The following is a 22,704-nucleotide window of genomic DNA, read 5'->3' on the forward strand; positions in this document are numbered from 1 at the left end:
CCTTAATCCTTGATTAATTCCTATCTTTCCTCTCCTTCAGCAAATCATCAGCTATTTCCTCAGCCATTCCCCCCCCCCTTTAATTGTATTGTTATTTTAAAACAAAAACGGGGAGGGGGCAATTACAGGCAATTGCAAGGGTAAGAACGTTGCTGGGAAGGAGCATGCTACATCATAAATTCATCTGGGATGTACGGTAAATCAGTGGCCAGATGTCTCTCCACATGTGACCATGTGTCTTGATTTTTTTCTTAGGCTAAGAGACATTTTGAGGGCACATCTAGATTTGTGTGTGGAAGGTGTGTGTATAAAAAATGAGCCTCTGCTTTTAGGTGGGGCTGGGCATCTGAATTCATTTATTCATGGTCTCAGGGCATATGGCACACAGGTCTGCAGAGATGTAAGCCCCAAAGCATATTGCCCCATTTTGCCATCAGACCCTTTAGAATGTTTGTAGAATGAGAAACATTACGAAATATGTTCCCTGGTAGTCTCTAGGGTTGGCCAAAGTGATTCATGCTTTCTCAAACAGGCTTAATGGTCCACATGTGTTTAGACTTCTTGAAACTGCTGTTTGGGGGCAGGGGGAAGGCTTAGCTGGATGGGTTTAACAGCAAGACCAAATCTTGTCAAAAACAACAACCTAACTTCCAGTTCAGATTGGGAATTTAACATCCTCTTTTTATGTATTTTTATTATTTTCTCAAAGGCTTCCCATTTTAATTACAAAACTGATTTGAAACTTCTTTTTTATTGTGCCACAGCTGCCTCTGAGATTCTTCACTGGATACTGAATTACAACTGATGATCTTTTAGTGCAATCCTATGTAGATTTACCCAGAAGTAAGTGCCTGACGTGGAAGAGGGAAAGGGATGGGGGGTGTTAGGCCCACTGTGGCCGATCAGAGAATCATAGAGTTGTAGAGTTGGAAGGTACCCTGAGGGTCACCTGGTCTAAACTCCTGCAATGCAAGAATCTCAACTAGATCATACGTGACAGATAACCATCCAACCTCTGCTTAAACATGAAGGGAAGAGGTATCCCATCCCATCTCACCTCACTTTGAACATTTCACTGAGTTTATTAATGCTTAGTCCCAGATAAAAGTTCATAGGATCGTAGCCATAAAAAGCTTTGCAGGAATTCTCTTTTCACAGTCACCTGGCATTCAGAGGCATGCTTCCTCTCACAGTGAAGGTAGACTATAGCTGTCATGGATAGTAGCAACTGATAGATTTACCCTCTGTGAAATAGACCCTTGATAAGGGTCTTGGTGCCCTACTCAAGACTTAAGGAAGCTGTGGTGGACTTTGGGCTCTCAAATTCCAGCAGCAGCCTATGTGATGGCAAATTTCGGCACCCTCTGCCGCTCCATTCTACATCATTGTTGCAGCCCTGGCACCCAGTGCAGCCCAACTGACCATGCTACCCTAAAACCACCTCTGAAGGAAAGACGTCAGCTCAGTGGTGGAGCATCTGCTTTAATGCAGAAGGTCTCAGGTTCAATTCTTGGGGTCTCCAGGTAAGACTGTGAATGTTCCCTCTCTGAAACCTTGCTGCCAGTCCGTGTAGAGAATATTGAGCTGAATGTCCTAACTCAATAAGGCACTAGGCAGTTTCTTACATTACTGTAAGATGAGGGGGAGATGTCTTGTGGTATTACTAAGCAGCACCTTTTTTCGTCTCCTCTCTTTTTCTTCTGTCAATGGCGTTTGGCTTCAGAGAGTTTTTTCCCTTTCTGGGTTGCATCAAAGCACGTCCTGCCTCGTCGCACCTTAGAGCATCCTCAGAGCGCAGTGACATGATCTGTGCCAGCCCACCTGGAAACACAACCGTTACAAAGCAGCAGCATCACCGATTCTCTTTCTACTTCTGCCATCAATGAACTGGAGAAAACAAGAGGCAGGAGCAGGCCAAACAGTGGGGATGCAGGCAGGGTAAGAATCGCTTTCTTTGTAAGGATAGAGGATGTAAGCCAAAATTCACCCCCCTGTCTTGTCAGCGAAGTTCCAGGCATCAGCAGAGGATGCTGGCTGAACTTTGCCACTTTCTTCATAACATACTACATCTCACGTGGCAGAGCCCTCATCTTACCCCCATGATAGAGGTGACATGATAAAAGTTTATAAAACCATGCACGGCATGGAGAAAGTGGAGAGAGAAAAACTTTTCTCTCTCATAACACTAGAACTCATGGACATCCAATGAAGCTGAACGTCGGAAGATTCAGGACAGAGAAAATAAAGTACTTATTCATGCAGTGTGCAGATCAACGATCGAACTCGCTTCCAGAGGAGGCAGCTATGGCCACCAACTTAGACGGCTGTAAAATGACAAATTCGTGCAGGAGAGGGCTATCAGTAGCTGCTAGCCATGATGGCTATGCTCTGTCTCCATGTTTGGAGACAGTATCTTTGAGTACCAGTTGCTGGAAACCACAGGCGGGGAGAGAGAGGGCTCTTGCGCTTGGATCCTGCTTGCCTGTTTCCCACAGGCATGTGGTTGGCCACTGTAAGAACAGGATGCTGGACCAGATGGGCCATTGGCCTGATCCAGCAGGTTCTTATATGTTCTTCTGATTGCTGCATTCTCGCCTTGGTATCCAGAGACGTTCATAGGAGCTTCCTCAGGCCAGGTCAGAATCTTTTATTTTGCTCACAGCAGCAGTTGATTTAATCCCGTATTTCATATTTTGTGTTCTCTTTTAATATGTGTTATTGTAGGCAACCAATTAATCACTGTTTCTTTTATTAGTTTGCCAGATTGCATCACTGCAGTTAGATTCATTATTTCCAATTGTTCCCAAAAGTTCCTAACTGTTTCCAATTTCTTTGGCTCTCTTTGCTCTTTCCATGCTTTGGCGTAGAGTGTCCTGGCTATGGCCATTATATACAAAATCCGTTCTTGATTTTGTTTTATACTGTCTTGGCCTTGTTTGGCCTTGGCATGCTTAAGATTCTTTTTTCCAAGAAATACTTGGGTCCAAACTAGACACAGTGGGAGCTCCATCAGGATGCAGATCCAAGAGACCCATGGCTGAGGCTGGGCTAAGCAGGTGTAACTCCTCAGCTCAGATATGGGACCCAGCTGCCTGAGCCAAGCCTAGCAGATTGTAAACCCTAAAAAGGGGGTGTTCTGGCAGCAGGACCAGAGACAGGGGTCTTAGGTGGGATTCTAAGATCGTTTAGCTTAACCTATGACAACCTGTCATAGGTTAAGCCAGCAAAAAGGATGATATAACTCAAATACTATTTTAAGGGCTTGTTTTTCCTCTGCCAGGCTTAGGCCTGCTCAGCCAGCAGCAGCCTTGCTCCTAAACAAATTTTGGAACTGGGCGCCCCTATTTTTATCAAAGAAACGTTGGAGGGTATGGAGTTATGTGACCCCCAAGCCGAGGAGATAAGTACTGTAACTATACAACCTTAGAAGACACCTGAAAGCAGCCCTGTATAGGGATGTTTTAAAATGTTTAATGTTTTTTGTGGTTTTATATATGTTGGAAAGCTGCCCAGAGTGGCTGGGGCAACCCAGTCAGGTGGGTGGGGTATAAATAATAAATTTATTATTATTATAGAATAGGACGTCCCTATTTTTATTGGAGAAATTTTGGAAGGCGTGGTGAATTGTTTGTCTGCTGGGTGTTGTTCCTTCTCAGGTCTAGCTCATGAAGAAGCTTGTTTACTGGCAATGCAGCAGCGTAGATTTATGTTTGCACCGTTTACAATCACACCGTGCTCACATTTGTTCTTGTCAGTCAAGTAGTGATCTATTAATCAAACAGGACGCCTGGGGTGTTCATTACAAAAAAAAAAAAAGATATGAAGACTGAATATGAATGGTAATTTTAGTGCTTTTGACAAACAAGGGTTGTTAAGCCCCCCTGCCCCCATGCACTATCAATTCATTATTAAGGGCTTGCTTGTAGTTAAGTGACAAGAACCCCAAATCTCTTATTCAGTCACTGACATGGCAGTTTATTCCTGCTCACCCCACCCAGCCCCAGTTCTGTTCATTCAGTGCCTAAGAATCCCCGCTGCTCTTCCCAGCATGCACTGCTGTGTGACCCTTGACCTCTGGCAGTGATTAATTGTCTTAGTGTCATAGCAATCACCTTGCTCTCTCTGATCCGCGCTCACTTTGTTCTCTCTGATCCTCGCTCACTTTTTCTCGCCAGATCTCTCCCCCCCCCCCCATTTTTAAAAAATCTCACCAGTATCCTGGTTACTGTAAAACAAATTAAGAGAAATGGCCTGTTGCTGGACACCAAATCTCTTAATTCTTGGTTCTGAGGCAGCTTTCTGCTCATGTTCTTTTTTTCTTTTTTCTTTTACCTTGGATCTGATGAACTTGGAGGAGGTGATCTGCATTTGTGTCTGGACTCTAGCATACCCTCCAAGTGTCCTGATTTTCCAGGGACAGTCCCAGAACTATGAAAGTCATCCCAGCTTCTGATTTGATATCGGAATGTCCCTATTTCCCCTGCCAGGGCCGCCAGAACTGAGCTCACGGAGGAGGAGGAGACTGTGCTTCTCCCGAGCTGCAGCGGAAGCTGCGAGAGAGCACCCGGCCTCCCCATGCCCGCTGCTGCCAGGCTCCTCCATTGGACAGTTCGTGGCGGCGCCTGGCGAGTAGTCAAGGAGGAGAGGCTGCGGCTGCTGCAGCAGGAAAGGGGGAGGAAAGCAGAGCAAAAGGAGTCTTGGTTTTTTAAAAAATGTGCTTTATGTGTCCGCATCTAATCTTGCCCCTTTCTAAAATTTATTTATTGATGTGTGCTTTACTTTTTGTAAATCTACCAAATAATAAAATAAAATTGGGATTAAAGGGTTTTCTCTGGATGGTGGAAGGTGTGTGTCCCTTGGTGAAGTGGCGGTGGCACTTGCCCTACTTCTGATAGGAAATGCTGTGGGGGGAGGGATGGAGACAAAAATGGGGTCTGTTTGAGGAGGGTCAGTTTGGGGTGTGGGGAATGTCCCTATTTTCATCTGAGGAATGTTGGAGGGTATGCTCTAGGCTGGGCAGAAAGGCAGGTCTGTGGCAAGACTCCTGCCTGGCACCCTGCAGATTTGCTGCCAGCCGGTGTAGTCAGTATTGAGCAAGATTGGACAATGATCTGCTTCCAGACTTGCCGCTGTTTTCAAGGTTCAATTAATAAGGGAGGTCTTGCGCAATGAACTCATTTCCCTTAAAGAACAAACTTTCTGCGAGAAGGAAAGTGGTGGGGGAAATCCGCTAGAAAGTGTGGACGAACATTTGCTTTGGCACACAATGGCCACATCTACAGTATACATGTAAAGCACACAGCTGTCCTAAAATTAAAATAAAAAATCATGGGAGCTGTAGTTTACCTCTCAAAGAGCTACAATTCCCAATACCCATAATGTGCTTTACATGATGGTGTGGATGTAGCCGAGGACATCTAACCCCCATGCAAACAAATTGGAATGAACTCCCATTAAATGTCCAGCATGACTAATCTCCTTGAAAACAAACAGGGTGACTGGTCAATAAACAGCCCACCAGAAAGCACCCAAAGGCAGCCTCAAATGCTCTCTTCTCTTTGGCTAGAGCAAAAGGGAGACCCAAGGCTCTCTCCACAAGCCAATGCTCACTGTTCATCTGTGCCCGTTGTGTCTGCGTTGAACAAGAGCTTGTTATCTCTGGTGACATAAGGGTGAAAAGACAGATAAATATTCACCTCTTAGGCTCACTCAAATCGCACAAGGAACCTTTTGCCTGTGAGTGAAGGTTGCTGTGTTTAGGACTTTTTAGTTTAGAGAAAAGATGAGCAAAAGGTGGCAAGTTTATAAAATTATTCATGGCATGGAGAAAGTGGATAGAGAGAAGGCCCTCCCCCCTCTTATAACACTCAAACTCATGGACATCCAATGAAGATTCAGGACAGATAAAAGAAAGAACTTCTTCAGGCAGCACTGAGTTAAACTATGGAACCGGTTTAGATGCCTTTTGAAGAGGATTAGACAAATTAATGGAGGAGAAGGCTATGGATGGCCACTAGCCATGATGACTGTGTTCAGCCCACATAGCCAGAGACAGCAATGTTTCTGAATATCAGTTGCTGGAAACCACATTTATTTCTGCCAAATCCTGCTAAAACAGAATTGGCAGAAACAATATCAATCTACTTTGGGGTTGTTGTTTTTTATAAAAAAAACCAGAAGTGAGGGAAAACACTTAGCAGTTTTACATTCTTGATTCTGCTACTGAGGATAGATGCGTTAGCTGTGTGGTATCTTTGTGACACTTGTTCAAGCGTGGTGTGATTGTTAATTATTTCCCTCCAACGCTTTAATGTTGATTTGACAGGTTGTCAGGTTGTTTCTCTCTCTCCCCCTCCCCCAGAGTTGCCTTGTCTATTTTGCAAAAGTATTGCACACGGTTGTGGTTGAAGAAATGTAAGCATATGCCTGTGTGTGTGTGTGTGTGTTTAAATCGTGCAATGAAATTAAATGGTGTATGACAAGAATATTCTTTAAATAAGCCTTTAATGTGTGTGACACCTTTTGGAGGAAATAATGGAAGCTGGTTTTGTATTTACAGCTGCAGTTTCTACAACCAGTCCTGTATTGATTCTGCAAACCCCTTATTAACACCTGGCTGCGCTTTTGCAGTTTGCTGTTTGCCTGTGAGATTAACCCGGACAATTGCTTAAGTGAGTACAACTGCTCCCATGGTCCCGAGGTGATAGGAACCCTCCCCCCCATCTGCAGTCTATCTGAAGGAGATAATAAGTTTCAAAAGAAGGCTGTGTAGTGGTGCTGTATCTTTGGAACTCTCTCCTAGCTTTTAAGTGTACCTTGAAAATGTATTTGTCTGAAACAGCAATCAATTAAATGGCTTTAAAATGTTTTTAAGTGCTTTGACTTGGCTTTTAAACGGCTTTAGACCTGTTTTAGGTTTTGTGATTAGATTGTCTCCTTGGTATTTTAAAGATTGTTTTATGGAGTTAATTATCTTCTGTAAGATGCCTAAGAAGCGCAAATCCCTGAAAAATGGCATACATTTTTAAACAAAATAGTTTGTGGATCATGACTACTGGTGGAATTCCAAAGGTGTGCCACTTGATTGTTTCTGCAGATATTCTGCTCCAGTCTTCTCTGAGCACCTAGAAGTGCTGCTCTTCCATAGAGCTATGCCTAACCTCTCTGCATTACTCATTGCTGTGGATGTGTTTCCTTTTAATTACGCCCCATCTGCACTAAACATTAAAGTGGCATGATACAGCCATAGCTTCCCCTGTAGAGCTTTAAACAGTCATAGATTTCACCCCAGGGAATCCTAGGAACTGTAGTTTGTTAAAGGTGCTGAGAGTTGTTAGGAGATTCCTATTCGCCTCCCAGAGCTATGTTGCTTTGCCATTTGAACTTAATGGCCCCAGATTCCTCCAGGCAGATCTTCCTCGGCAAAGTCATGTTAAATGCGCAGAACTGGAAATTTCCCAAGCAGCGGTGCATTGATAAAATTTGGGAGATCTGAATTACGTACCAACTCACTCTACAAGTGCAGTGAGCAGCAGTCCAATTTTTAAAAAGATGTTATGACTGCCGTGGCTTCCGTTTTATCTCCTTGGTGGAAGCTCTTCAAGATTCTGACCACATTCCAATCAAATGCAGATGTAGGTATATATTTTTTCTGACTGCGATTCCATTATATAACTTATGTGCTGAAGCTCTCTTAGCGCAGATGAACGCATCTAGTTGTGCTGATGCAGGTGTACCATGACGTTTTTTTCTTCCTGAGCTCCTCCCAGTGGGCATCAGTCTCCCGTTAGATCTTGCATTTTTCAAAAATTCTGTTTTCAATGCCATGTGTATTTTCACACACACTTTATCCCATTATGTGCATTTTTGTACGCATTGCTCAGCTGGAGAACTGCATTGCAAAATCTGGAGTAGTATAGATTACAAAGGATGGCTGCATTTCAGTTTGCACGTTGTTTTGAAAGTTGGTAAGGTTCCCCTTTCCAAGTGAACTGAACCTAATTTCTGCCCCTGCCAACCCTATCAAACTCTATGGGACCTAAGTTAGCCATGGCTCAAGTCTCATTGATTTCAATGGGAGCTCAATCCAGCTACCTGAAGCTTGGATCCAACCTGTTGTCTTGACAGATGATTGACAGAGGTGCAGTATATCCTGTGGCTTCTTTGGACTAGGCAAGTCATCTTAGATTTCTTTGACATGTTAGAGAGTTGAGAAGCTGCTCCATTTCAAAGCACACAGATAGGATGTCGGTATGTGCCCGCGCACCGACATCTTCAGATGTTTGCTAAGGTTGGATACATGATCTTGTTTGGCTTAACAAGCAAACAGTACGATCGCCTTGTCCCTTGGCATTCTTAGAAACCAGGGTGAATCATTGAGGAAAATCCCCCCCCCCTTTACGTTCCTTCCATGCGAGCAAAGAGAAACCTCCCTCCCTCTCCTCTCTCCCTTCTCTTTGGCTGGAGTTCCTTGTGTACTTGGAACACTCTGCTGAGCTCGTGAGCTCTTGACAAGTGCGTGAGGATCAGAGACACCGAATACCTGGGCTGCGGCCGCAACAATTATATTTTCCAAACGTTTTAGGGTGTTTAACAGCTAGGAATGCTAATTCCGTGCACTTTTACCGCTTGGTGGCTACTGGTAGCTTGTCAACATGTGGAGCTGCTTTGCCTCAGCTTCTCTCTAGGCTTGCATGCTGTGGAGTGCAAGTAATATGTTTAGCGTGCGGTTATTGCAAACGAAAGGAAAGCCAGTGTGGCTTAGTGGTCAGTGTTGAACTAGGAACAGGAAGATTCCCGTTCAAGTCCTCCTCACTTGCCCACAAAGCTTATTGAGTGAATTTTCGGCCAATTATTCTCTCTTACCATGTCCCCCCTCCTAGGGTTGTTGTGAGGATAAAAAGGCTGGGGGAGATGAACTTTCCTGTGATGCAAATAGCGGGTTGTATCCAATGTTAGGCCTACTCAGAGTAGGCAAATTGAAATTAATAGGGATTGCTAGCTTAGGTCCATAAATATGGTTGGGTCTGAGTAAAACTTGGTTGATTGCAGCCAAGGGTTGTTAACAGACCAGAGAAAAATTGGCTTGATGGGAGTGGAGGGAGCAGTTTTCATCTCCTCCTTCAACCTTTTTTTAAAAAAAAAAATTTAAAAAGGAAGAAGTTGTGTCTCTTTGCTACATAGACAGCTTTTAGTTTGTCTGTGCCCAGGACCCACAGCCAATAGCTGGTTCCGCCCCTACTCTCTGTTCTTAGACTCATTCTGGGTTCCACCCCTTGGAGTTGGTGACCTTAAACATAAATAGTTGAGAGACAGCATTGCCCTGTGGTTAGAGTGCTGGGCTAAGACCCAGGCTGCAAATCTTACTAGGTGACATTGGTAAGTCGCTAACACTCAGCTTGACTATCTTCCAACTTTGCAGGGTTGTTGTGATGATAAAATGAAGTTGGGGTGTGGGGATTGTGCTCCCATAACAAGGAGTAGCTGGATTAAAATGCAATGAGTAAATTAATTAGGTCCATGTCCAGGCCTAAGATACATATTTCTCTCTGTGTGTGTTTTGGGGGCCAGAAAGAGAAGAGCTACGTCTCACTTTTCACACATTGCAGCCTTGCTCCAAATTATAAGGATATATGAGGAGGGCCCTGCTGGATAGGAGCAAAGGCTTAGCTTAGCCTCCTGGGGTGCAACAAGATAAGGGTTTAATACTGTAAACAAGTGGTGGTGGTGGTTATTATTATTATTAATTACCTGCCCTTCAGCCTAAAGTCCCAGGGCAGATTGCAGCATTTAAAACACATTATTAAAAGCCATTTAAAACAACTTAAAACCACAGGACTAAGGTGGGACTTAAAAATATGCCTCTGCATTGTCAAAAGCCAAGGTAAAGTAGGCTGTATAATGAAAGTGCCAGACTCACCCATGTGGGGAGGGAGTTCCACAACAGTGTTTAAATTTATCAGACCTTATCTGGGAAGCAGCAATCAAGAGTAAATGTGGAATGCTGGGGGGAGATATTTGGGCTGTCATTCGGATGCCAGCAATGCAATGTAGGCATTAGGGATTTAATGGCAAATATACCTAATCTGTACTTTCCAAAACAATCCTGGAACCAAAATGCAGCCATTCACAAGCCATTCACTCCAAAATTTGCAGTTCAGTTCCCCTGCTGGGTAATGTCTATGAAAAACTGCACATACCAAAGCATGCATACAACAAATGTATTTGTTATTAAGCATAACATACAAAAATGCATTACATTGGAGAAAACTGGCTTTGCAGAAATGTGTGGGACCTCTCTGTACAAAAACAAGCCCTTCATCCCATTGTAGTCAGGAGGTGTTATCTACTGTGGAGCTATCTTCATGCATAAGAACAAAGGACAATGATGGTTGAAGGGGACATTCTCTTGCTTGGTGGCTTGTGAGTCATAGCCAATGTCTGACATGGGAAAAATAACTTGAGACAAGTTTTACTGGGTGACCTTGGAGGGATGTGTGGTCTGTTGGCTCCCAAGGTTATGGCTCTTTGGAGATGAGAGGCAGGTTTTGTTGTCCTGGGATCGGCAAGTATTTGAATGTAATAATAAATACTTCAGGAATGATAGTTTTCAAGGGAACAGATAAAGTTAAGTAGGAAGAAAGGACACATACCATGATGTTTATAACCACTGTGTTATCTTGCCAGTCAGCAAGAATAAAAACGGTGGAGTCCTAAAGAGATTGGGGGGGGGGGCAGAAATCCCATAGCGATGAGTCCATCTGCATGCCTTAATCTTAAGCAATCCATCCTTTATTCTCTCTTTTTTTTAGTCTCACTAGGCATTCAATAACAATGTTAGAGCCTGGGATGGCAGCAGCTGCTGCCTGGAGGACTCCCAAGGAGAGGGAGAGGAAGCTGAGGGACCACTCCACAAGGGAAGGTGTTTGAAAAAGGGTGAGATGCTGTCAGCTCTGCAGACAAAGGGTGATATAACTGGGCTCCTGAGTCCCACAGGGGTGCTGCGGAAAGAATATAGTTGGTCAAGGGAGCTGTGGACTCAAAAAGGTTGAAAACCTCTGTTCTAGGGAGTTTCAGACACTTACCCAGGGTCTGTGTGTCTTTTTGGAAAATAAGGCACAGCGGTTAAAAAGCAGAGACATCACCTTGCTAACAAATGCCCGTATAGTTAAAGCTATGGTTTTCCCAGTAATGATGTATGGAAGTGAAAGCTGGACCATAAAGAAGGCTGATTGCCGAAGAATTGATGCTTTTGAATTATGGTGCTGGAGGAGACTCTTGAGAGTCCCATGGACTGCAAGAAGATCAAACCTATCCATTCTTAAGGAAATCAGCCCTGAGTGCTCACTGGAAGGACAGATCCTGAAGCTGAGGCTCCAATACTTTGGGCCACCTCATGAGAAGAGAAGACTCCCTGGAAAAGACCCTGATGCTGGGAAAGATGGAGGGCACAAGGAGAAGGGGATGACAGAGGATGAGATGGTTGGACAGTGTTCTCGAAGGTATCAGCATGAGTTTGACCAAACTGCGGGAGGCAGTGGAAGACAGGAGTGCCTTGTGCCCTCTGGTCCATGGGGTCATGAAGAGTTGGACATGACTAAACAACTAAACAACAACACAACCTGAGCCTATGATGGAGGGGTCCCCAGTATTACACTCAAAGAGCGCCTTGCCTCTTCCAGAAGCGCAGCATTGGGTTCAGACATCAGCTATTTTTCTCTGCCTCTTGCTCTCTGCTTGTCACATAACATCTTCCTCCCAGCTTCTAAACCACAGTTGCTTTTCCTGAGGTGTGAAAGGAGTCCCACCCCATAGTTGCCTCACAGAGATTCCTGGTGATCCATTGTTGTGCTAATGGCTCATTGCCCCACAGGCTAACACTTCCAAGGAAATTAGTCTGAGTTATTCCATGGGATTTGTTAGGTGTTGAAATACACAGTTTAGGAAGTTTGCCTAGCTAAATTAATTCTTTCACATATGTTAATTCCAGAGAATTAAAAGTATCCAACACACATCTTAACACACATGGGTCTGGCAACAGACTGGCCTTAATTAAATTCTAACACTAACTTGATCTGGAATTTAGGGTGACTTGCACCCACAGATTCATAACAATACAAAGCAAAGGAGCTTTCCAAGCAATTCAGATAATATGCAGGATTGTATCTTGTTTTTTGCTTCTTCAGAATCAAATTGGATAATTCTTAATAGATGGCAGTCATTATTCCCCCTTATCAACTCAAAATTTCTTTCAGGAATATGTTGTTCCTGTTGATCTTATTTTTAAAAATATAATATACTGCCTCCCGTTTGATAATGTTAGAATATAGGAGTGAAGCCGCAATATATGTATTAATTGTCACTTAGGAAGATATTCAGCTACATTTTATGCAGAGAAGGTCAATTGTAATTAGTGGAGCTAACTTAGGGCCCACCCAGATTTGTGTTTATCCAGCACCTAGAAAAGGGATGCGGGTGGCGCTGTGGGTAAAAGCCTCAGTGCCTAGGGCTTGCCGATCGAAAGGTCGGCGGTTCGAATCCCCGCAGCGGGGTGCGCTCCCGTTGTTTGGTCCCAGCGCCTGCCAACCTAGCAGTTCGAAAGCACCCCCGGGTGCAAGTAGATAAATAGGGACCGCTTACTAGCGGGAAGGTAAACAGCGTTTCCGTGTGCGGCTCTGGCTCGCCAGAGCAGTGATGTCACGCTGGCCACGTGACCCGGAAGTGTCTCCGGACAGCGCTGGCCCCCGGCCTCTTGAGTGAGATGGGTGCACAACCCCAGAGTCTGTCAAGACTGGCCCGTACGGGCAGGGGTACCTTTACCTTTACCTTTAGCACCTAGAAAGCATGGATCCAAGCAATTTTCCATTTGTCTTGAAATTTCTTGGCACAGGTCTGAGTGTGCCCTTGCCCCCACTGCTTTTATTAGTGATAAATTGGAGCAAACATCAATCTGGAGAAAACCCAATTTCTCTTCTTTGCCTCCAAATTTCACTTTGATCTAAATTGGCTGTATAAACAAAAATTGGGCAGTTAAGATTCCATAGGCCAGTTTTAAAAATAATATAAAATCCAAACTACCGTGTGTGTGTGTGTGTGTGTGTGTCTGTGTGTGTGTGTGTGTTTAGGGGGGGAGTGTTTTCCATTCCAAATAAGAGCATTTGCCTAGAATGGAACCAGAGATCTTATTCTGAGGAGCGCAAAACAATTTTAATGCCAACAATATTTTACACAGTAGAATACTTCCCTTACCCGCTGACTCTTCCATATAGGAGCAAGCCCAAAGGAACATTTCATGTGGAATTATTTAATTTTGATTAACAGAATGCTACTTTTAGCTGGGAAAAATGTTCCCATAGACTGGTAGGCAACAGAAAGGCTGTATAAAGCCAGATTACATCACTTCTTTCTCAGAGCAACAAAAGACCAATGGCATCCCCTCTTGCTGAGAGTAAATTAGCAGCAACTTTGGATCCAGGGCAAATACTTCAGAAATTAGGGGGTTACTGGCTCCTTCTAGGACCTGACACCTATTTTGCAAAGCACATCCAGAATTTCCTTTTGGTTCTTAAGTCCATTTCCGTACTTTTAAATATTTTTACTATACCAACCTGTAGGTTTCTGAACGGAAAACTTCTAATGAGTGCAACTGGGAATGCAAAATGGTCAGTTTAAATTTGAGAAACAGTGACTGGGAAATTTGGAAGATGAGAGAAGCCAAAATGGATAGATTTGGCCATTTCTAATTGCCAGATTCCATTTCTGAATTAAATATAGGAAGTGAAAAAATAATTATATATGGTTAAGGAGGAGGAGTATAGTCACATCCACAGCATACATCCAAAGCACACAACTTCCCCCAAACACACCCTGAGAACTGCCGTTTCCCCCTCACACAGAGCTATGATTCCCAGCACCCTTAATAAACTACAGGTGCAGATTTGATCTATGTATTTATGTGTGTATGAAGGACTTTGGGGGAAAATTCCCCACGAGGTGGGGAAAGAGGGGAAATATTTCGCTTCTGGTTTTTGTAAAGCTTGTTCAGGATTTAATGTCTGGCTGTAAGATCATTCACCTTTCTGTCTTCAAAGCAACCTGAAGAAAGAAGGGAACGGGGGACGTCAAAGATGTTCATAAATCACCGAAAAGGAGAAGAAGCCGCAGACCATCAAATGTGCAACAGAGCAAGGCATTTTACGGGTATATCTGAAGGAAAGGGGTAGGAGTGGGAATCTGTTCTGGGTTTTCGGTTTCCAAGTGCGTAATGCTGTCCTGCTAGCCAAGTATCTCAGGAGTGGAAGACTCTTCAGCACACAGTTGGTATGTGACTCTTGCAGCACCTGAGAAAATATACAGGCAGTGTGCCGGCCACAGGAATTTCATCCAGAATACGTGCTGCTGTTACAACCAGCAAACTCCACACATCATGTGCAGATGTTCATAGGAAGCTGCCCTATATAAAAGCAGGCTATTGGCCCATCTAGCTCGGTATTGTGACTTAGGCCTCCTCCAGATGACCGATTTATTGAGCTTTGCTTGCACAAAGCTTATGTGAGGTTAGACCGGTGGTTTCCAAACTTAAGTCACCCCCCCCTTTTGTTCCATAAACTTATTCTCAGTGCCTCCACCCTATAAAAAGCTCTACTCAGAATAGCAGTTTGCATGGCCAACTGAGGAATATAACAACACAATAAAATTCAAAACAGTAGCAATTAATTGTTCATTTATCCAAAATACAATTTAAACTATTTAGTTTAATTAATTCAACAAAATCATAGAGTTGGAAGGGACCCAAGGGTCATCTAGTCCAACCCCCCACAATGCAGGCATCTCAGCTAAAGCATCCATGACAGATGGCCACCCAACCTCTGCTTAAAAACCAAGGAAGGAGAGTTCACAACCTCCCGAGGGAGACTTCCACGGTCAAGCAGCTCTTCCTAATATTTAGTTGGAATCTGCTTTCTTGTAACTTGAAGCCATTGGTTCAAATCCTACCCTCCAGAGCAGGAGAAAACAAGCTTGTTCCCTCTTCCATGTGACAGCCCTTGAGATATTTGAAGATGGCTAAAATGGATGAGCTTGATCCAGTGATACCAGCTTTTCAAATTATGATAGACATTTACACTTCCAGCAATCCCTTGCCACCCCCACTTGCCTCTTAACACCCCCCCCCATGGTAATCCCACTGCCCGCAGTGGGTGGTACCACCCACCTTGGAAACCACTGGGTTAAACTATAGCCTGAGCACACACTATGCATTTCAAGCACAATGACTTCCCCCGAAGAATTCTGGGCACTGTAGTTTGTTAAGGGCGCTGGGAATTACAGCTCCAGGAGGGTTAGACTGCAGTTCCCAGGATTCTTTGGGTGAAAATGTATGCATTAAATATATGGCGTGTTTACAGTTTCTGTTCAGAATCTATTAAGCAGCCAGCTTTTTTATTTGCAGGGCGGTTAAACGACAATAAGCATTTGTCCTTGTTAGCTTGTGGTGAGTTTATATGTCTGCTCATTCATCATTTGCAGGTTAGTATTAAAGGTGTTCAACAGGTAAAAATTCCCCTGGTCAATCCTTTAAAAGCTGGCATTCATGGTTTAATTCCTTTTCTTGCTGTGATGACTCTGCTGCAGCAGAAGACATCTGTAGGGAAGGGCAGTATCTCAGTGGTGGATCATCTGCTTTGCATGCAGAAGGTCCCCAGTTCAATTCCTGGTATCTCCAGGTGGCACTAGGAGAGAACCCTGCCTGAAACCCTGGAGAGCTCCTGCCAGTCTGTGTAGGCAATACTGAGCTAGGTTAGACTCTGTCAGAGGCAACTTCCTATGTTCCTATTGGCCACTGTGAGAAAAGGATGCTGGACTAGGTGGGCTTTGGCTTGATCCAATAGGGCTCTTCTTATCTTCTTCTGCAGCACAACTTAGAGCAGAGGTAGCCAATGTGGTGTCCACCAAACATTGTGGACTACAGGTCCCATCATCCACGACCCTGCTAGCTAGGGCTGATGGGAGTTGAACAACATCTGAAGGGCACAACATTGCATACCCCAGTCAGAACCAGTGCCAAATAATCTGCAGGTGAGGCAGCAATACACAAACCACAAAGTGCATCTCATTCAGGATAATTAAATGAAGTCAGAGCGGCCTCAAAATAGGCCAGGGGACCTACAAGCAAACATAGGGTAGTATTCAACACTAGTGCTACTCAGAGTAGACCCACTAAACTATCATAGGTTCTTTAATTTCAGCGGGTCTACTCTGAGTAGGACTTGGATGAATGCCACCCATAATTAAGGCTTTATATGAAATCTACATGGGGAATTTATAATCTGCTGAGGAACATTAACACGATGTGTTAAAATCTCTTTTTAAATGCACATCTTTGCTAATCCTTAAATGCGCTTTGTTTTCAGCTATGTTCATCCTGAACATTTTAGTTCAGTTGCTGTTATTATTTTAATCCTGTACGTTTTATGAAATTGGCTGGTCCTCTTAGCAGTTGAAGACTTCAATCCTAAACACACCTACTAAGAAACACATCCCATGGAACTGTGTAAACCGCCATAAGATTGCCCTGTGAGCAAACGTTCAAGTTTTGTACATTTAGAATATTGTTGTTGTCATCTTCATTATTCTTTATCTTTATTTTAAGCATGTATGTGTTACGAAATTGCCTGGTCTCCTTGGCAGCGGACGATTATAATCCTAAATACGACTACTAAGAAATAATCCCATGGTGGAGCGGAGTATTCCACTGTTGTACATACAGAATAAAAGTTGTGCCTATATAAGGTATACAACAAGCAACTCCTTCCCTCCCTATACAGCATTAGCAGGAATGCCTCAAAGGACAAAATCATGACCAGACCCTGGCAGAAGAATGCACATATGGTTAAAGGTAGGAGACAACCACATATGCACACAGCAAGCTCTGCTCACATCTGTTGTTTGTTTAACCAGCCTTTTCCTTCTTCATAGTTGTTGAAGGAAAGAGGGGAGGGTATGTTTGGAAGGGGGGAATGATCAGAGAGGCTTTGTTTTCTAAAAGAGAGGGAGAGAGGGGGGAAAAGTGGTACAACTCAAACACAGATCAGTTTTGTACTGCTTTAACCATAATGGTTTTCTCTCTCCAGGCCAAGAATCCTGGGAATTATAGTTTGGCAACATGCAAAAAATTATCTGTGTAAGTTGCTTAAGCCCCCCTCCCCCTAAGTAAGCACACAGCTAGAGTTCCCAGGGGAGAGGAAATTACATTTAAACCAGTAAGGCCATAGTGTAGGTTTTTCTCCCACAATAAAAAAGTTCAATTTTAGCAGGGAACGAGGTTAGCAAATGCCTTGTAAGACAGTAAAAGGCTTTTTGATTTCGCCTCTCCAGTCATTTTCGGTTTTATTTAGAAGGAATGTATTAAAGGAGGTGAAAGTATCTGATTATTGCTCCATCTACTTTGCTCCAGTCCCAGTGTTGTTCATGGTTGCTGTTGTTGTTTTTTAAAAAAGATACACAAGTCTGAGGATTGGCTTGCCTGTGGGAGCAGACAAAGCTACTGTCTAGTGAGTCAGGCTGTGTCCATCATAGGCACACCCTGGCAGGGACAAAAGCAAAGCCCTGATGCCTGTCCTGGACCATCCTTTAAAAAAGTGAATAAATTCTGAACAACAGAACCTGGAAGCCAGTTTTAAACCCATGCAATGATGCCAATGTTGCAGTGTTCCAGGGCTTCGTAAGGAATCCAAACGGCATTTCCCAGCTGCCTGCCACAGTAGCCAACTAAGTCTTACTCAGAGTAGATCCATTGAAATTAAAGAACTGAAGTCTGTCGTGATCATTTACTTTAATGGGTCTACCCTGAACAGGACTAGTGTTGAATACCACCCATAGTAAAGGGCTCTCAAAATGAGCCTGCTCAGAGTTAGATCACTGGTCCGTCTAGTTCAGTACTATCTAATCCAGTGGCCTTCCAAAGTCTTGGGCAGGGGTCTTTCCCATCATTCGCTATCAGATCCTTTTAACTCAAGATTGCTCTAAACAGGCTCGAAATAAAGAAATAAAAATGAGCAAAGCTCTTTCATGTACATTTTTTTGTTGTCATCTGTGAGCGACCTTGCAAGGTAGGTCAAGATTATTATCCCCATGTTGCAAGTAGAGTTCTGGCGCCCTGAGCTGAATTTTGAATGTTCTCCCCAGAGACCTTTGCCTGGCACTGAATATGATGTCCTTTCAGCACTAGATGAAAACCCTTTCCTTTGCCCCAAGCATATTAGATTTAAGTTTTTATTCATTTTAATTAGGCTTGTACAATGTGTGTCCCCCTGCACTGCTCCTGTTTATATTATATTTTTATTTGAGTGCTGTTTCTATTGTGTTATCGGTGCATTTTATTGTTTTAGCTGCTCTGAGAGCTCTTGCTGGAAAATTTCTAAACAAATTTTCAAAACAAACAAACAATAGCATCTGCCTTGCAGAGATGAAATTAACTACAACGCCACAGCAGTTCCTGTTGCTTTCAGTTCCATTTCTGGTCACACTAGGTCATGACAAAGAAACAGCAGTTGGCATGTAGGTTTTAGATAGCAAAATGCCCACCAAATTTGGTGTGCAAGGGAGGAGCGATGGAGAGCTCCAGCCCCTTCCTAAACACACACCCCTCCCCGGTTTGGCATTGCAAAATATTTACTTAAAAAATAACCAAATAAATACATATAGGTAACATTTCACCAGAAAGAGGTTACAACCTGAAAATCTCTTATACAATATTTCTTATCTCTTGGTGGACTCCTTGATATAACTTAATTCTGTTCCAACATAAGACAAAAGGTCTCCAAACTTCCATGAGTATGATTGCTCCATTTCCCCATCACTGACGTTTGCCAACTGTTTTGGAATCAATCGTCAAGCCTTGCTAGATTTTCGCCCCACCCCCAGGAAGACAGGAAACTGCCTTGTACTGAGTGAGACCATTGGTCCACCTGGTTCAGCATTGCCTACACTGACTGGCAGAGGCTCTCCAGCACTTCAGACCAGATGTCTCTCTCAGCACAACCTGCAGATGCCAGTGATTGAAACCTGGGTTCTTTTGCATGCAAAGCAGATGCTCTACCACAGAGCTATGACCACCCCCATAAAGTGTTTAGCAACTAAATTATGAGTTGCAATCTACGTATTGTTTACTTAGGCATTTGTATTCTGTTTTCATAGATTGTCCAAACAGTGCAAGAACAAAATTTCAGGTTTTAGAGACATCATTTCCTCTCCAGTCTCTTTGATAGTTCTTATGATAAGTTTCCTGAAGTTTATTACATACTTACAGGACCACCACATTTGCCTGAAGCCTGTGTTTTGTTCCATACGCTGCCAGCAACATGAATTAGCTAAGCCAAGTACAGCTGCCACCAGCCCTGCACACTTGCCACGCTGGCTGAAATTGTTGGGATTTGTAATCCAACATCTGGTGTTTGCCACCCTGAGCTAAACCATATAGGTGACAATACCCATCATTAGTCATACTAGGGAGACCCACTGAGTTATGTTCAGTGCAGTTCTACTTAGAATAGACCCACTGAAATTGAAGTACTCAAGTGAGTCATGCCCATGAATTTCAGTGGGTAAACTCTAAATAGAACTAATATTAGCTACAATCCATTGAACTCCATGGGTTTAATGCCATGAATTTCAGTGGGTCTACTCAATTTTGTTGGCCTCGTATTTCTTGCAAGTATGGGGAATCTGACACCACATGCAGATCATTTTAATGACAATTTCTTTAGATCTAGTAGCTGCTTTCTTCTTTCTTCTCTGCTTTATGCCCTCTTAATGTAGTTTCAGAATTAGGGTTTTCATCCCATTATTCAACCCAAGATGTGAAAAGAATCTGCAACCCTTTTTTTTTTTTTTTTTTTTGTGGTGGTGGAACAGTGTCCCTGATAGTAACAGCCAATTGAAATACCAGAGCGAGTAGATGCATAACACAAAACAGCTGTCAGGGTTTCCCCCCACCTCCTCTTGGCAAATATAAGCTTTCAGATCTATAGTTCAACCCACCGTTTGAGTGGAAGTCAGAGAAGCCATCCCTGAAACATCTGTGGTAAGGACTGTAAGGCTTTTAAGAAATGGAGAAGAGGAAGTAAAGCAACACTAAGGGCATATTCACACCACACATTTAAAGCACTGTTATACCACTTTAAACAGTCGTGGCTTTCCCCAGAGAATTATGGGAGCTGTAGTTTGTTAAGGGTGCCAAGAGCTGTTTGGAGAACCCTGTCCCCCTCACAGAGCTACAATTCCAGGAGTGGTTTATCAATCAACTCCTCTTCACAAGGACCTATCGAAATCGTAGTGCTGTGAGAGGAATAGGGGTTTCCTAACGGCTCTCCATACCCTTAAACTACTGCTCCCAGAATTCTTCGGCACAATCCTATACTTGTCTACTTGGAAAGAAGTCCCATTTCACTGCTCGCTGGGTTAGAGGGGGCAAGGGCAAAGGCCAGAAGCGGCTCACTAGGTGAGATGGATCCACTATGCTTGTGTCCTTCAGTGACCCACCTGCTGGGAAGCTGGCAGAGCAACTCTGCCCCACCCAAAAAAGATGTTTCTGGCAAGAATTGTGAGGAGGAGCACCAGGAGGCTCTGGGGATGAGCCAGGGGTGCCATTTGGGGGAGCCGAGCAGCTGAGGGCTCCCCTTAAATCTTCAAGCAGGGGGCCAGCTAGGCTCCTTCAATATTCCACAGCCTGAAATGGGCCTTGCTGGGCCCCCCCCCCCCCACAGCTGTGATGGGCCCCGTTGGGCCTTCCCATGGCTGCAGCAGGCCTCGCAGCCTCCTCCTGCCACGTGACATCACATGGGCACATGATGCATGTGACATCATACCCCCCCCCAAGTAGGGCAGAACCCACTGGGATGGGCAGCCCGATGGTGCTGACCTCAGGCGTTAACCCTGTAACTTCTTGCTGGCTGTGTGTATCCAGGTTTTGACATCAGTTATCCATGATGAAACCTTGTTGGGTTACAAAACCCCCTTAATCACTACTGCGAGGAAGCAAATTGTATGCGGATGGGCTTTTCTTGGGTCGTCAAAGAAGTGTGGTAAAAAAACACCACTAGCTGAAGAATAGGCCGTTTCCTTTTTGCCTTTGCAAAAGGAAACAAAAAAGCCAAAAGTGAATTGGCTCTTAATCTCCAAAGGAAGCTGATATGAGATGGATTTCTCCCTTCATCTCTCCCTGGACTGTTTTTTTCTTCCTGCTGTGAGAAAACTATGGTCACAGCACACCTGTGTTTCACAGGAATATAAAGGTTTTTGCAGCAGAAACCTCTGAAGCCCCCAGGAATTCCTTTGACGCTGGGATATGAGCAGCAGCTGTGGGTCTTAATAGCTGCAGTCTCCTTTTGGGGGGACTTTAATAAACATCCCTTTCCTTGAAAAGAAGCTCCAGTTAAAAAAATACATTCTCAAGTTGTGTATTGCACTGTTAAATAAATAAATTCGTTAGCCTTAAAGGTGCTTTCTGCAGGATTCTTCACTGTTGTTAACGCGGAGATGGTGACCCTAAAGAACAGTGTCACAAATGATCTGGACAGCCTTCTCTGTTAAAGGTTCTGTCTCTCCATTTGGCTGCATGCACACTAACCCATTTCTAGATGTAGAAAATGTAGTTTTTCTCAATCTGGAATTGTTGATACTTATCCTCAACATTAAGGGACGCGGGTGGCACTGAGGGTTAAACTACAGAGCCTAGGATTTGCCAATCAGAAGGTTGGCGGTTCGAATCCCCGCGACGGGGTGAGCTCCCATTGCTTGGTCCCTGCTCCTGCCAACCTAGCAGTTCGAAAGCACGTCAAAGTGCAAGTAGATAAATAGGTACCACTCCGACGGGAAGTTAACGGCATTTCCGTGCGCTGTTCTGGTTCGCCAGAAGCGGCTTAGTCATGCTGGCATGTATGCCGGCTCCCTCGGCCAATAAAGCAAGATGAGCACTGCAACCCCAGAGTCGGCCACGACTGGACCTAATGGTCAGGGGTCCCTTTACCTTTACCTTTATCAACATAAGGGTTGCCATATTTCAAAAAGTAAAAACCAGGACACCCTGAAAATTTCAACAGGCCTTTCCGAAATTTCCCGGACGTATGGCAGCCCTACTGAACACACCACTTTCAATCTAGATTGATCCTAGGTCCTGCCATCCATAAGCGGGGGTCTGTTTACTTTTGAAAATTTGAAAATACATTTGAAAACATTTTCCTTTACATTATTCACACCTTTTCCTTCCCTGCACATACCCCAAGTGAATGAAGAAGGAAGTAGTGATCCCACCCACAGCATCATTGGGCAGCTATGGATCTCCCACCAGCAGCCAGTACCCCCCCCCCCGAAACGAAACTGGTTTCTCAAGAGGCGCTTCTTAGGGGCAACAAATTTGCACTATATTTCCATTGTGTGCAGACTACATAGAAAAGACAAGTACTCAGCCTCCATAGATTCTAGAAATGTGTGCATACAGCCTTTATTTCCATCACTGAATAAGGTTTATTCTGTTCCCACCATCTTTCATTGGTACCAACACTCAGTCTGACAGCTTCCTGGTGCTTTTTGTCATCCTCTGTAATGAAGAAACCCAATTTGTATTGTGTTTTGTTTTTGTTTTCAGGTGGGGTTTTTTTAATTCAAAAATTATCCTTGTTAGAATACTACTTTAAGGGACTTCGAAGG

At 43.9% G+C, this 22,704-nt stretch overlaps 1 long non-coding RNA gene across 4 annotated transcripts in view; it reads left to right on the plus strand.

The window, feature by feature from the left end:
- Positions 1-22,704, plus strand: part of LOC114602230 (uncharacterized) — a 34,047-nt gene that overhangs the window by 5,942 nt on the left and 5,401 nt on the right. Inside the window, exons 2-8 of one of the 4 annotated variants that reach the window (XR_013393618.1) lie at positions 765-843; positions 1,724-1,938; positions 6,560-6,671; positions 10,812-10,935; positions 14,091-14,199; positions 15,449-16,894; positions 17,130-17,179. This is a non-coding gene — a long non-coding RNA (uncharacterized LOC114602230). Of the gene's footprint in view, positions 1-764; positions 844-1,723; positions 1,939-6,559; positions 6,672-10,811; positions 10,936-14,090; positions 14,200-15,448; positions 22,353-22,704 lie in introns of those variants that run through there. The other 3 variants (XR_013393617.1, XR_013393616.1, XR_013393619.1) reach the window with 3 other exon arrangements.

Source organism: Podarcis muralis, chromosome 7 (genome assembly GCF_964188315.1).
Source record: "Podarcis muralis chromosome 7, rPodMur119.hap1.1, whole genome shotgun sequence".
Taxonomy (NCBI): Eukaryota; Metazoa; Chordata; class Lepidosauria; order Squamata; family Lacertidae; genus Podarcis; species Podarcis muralis.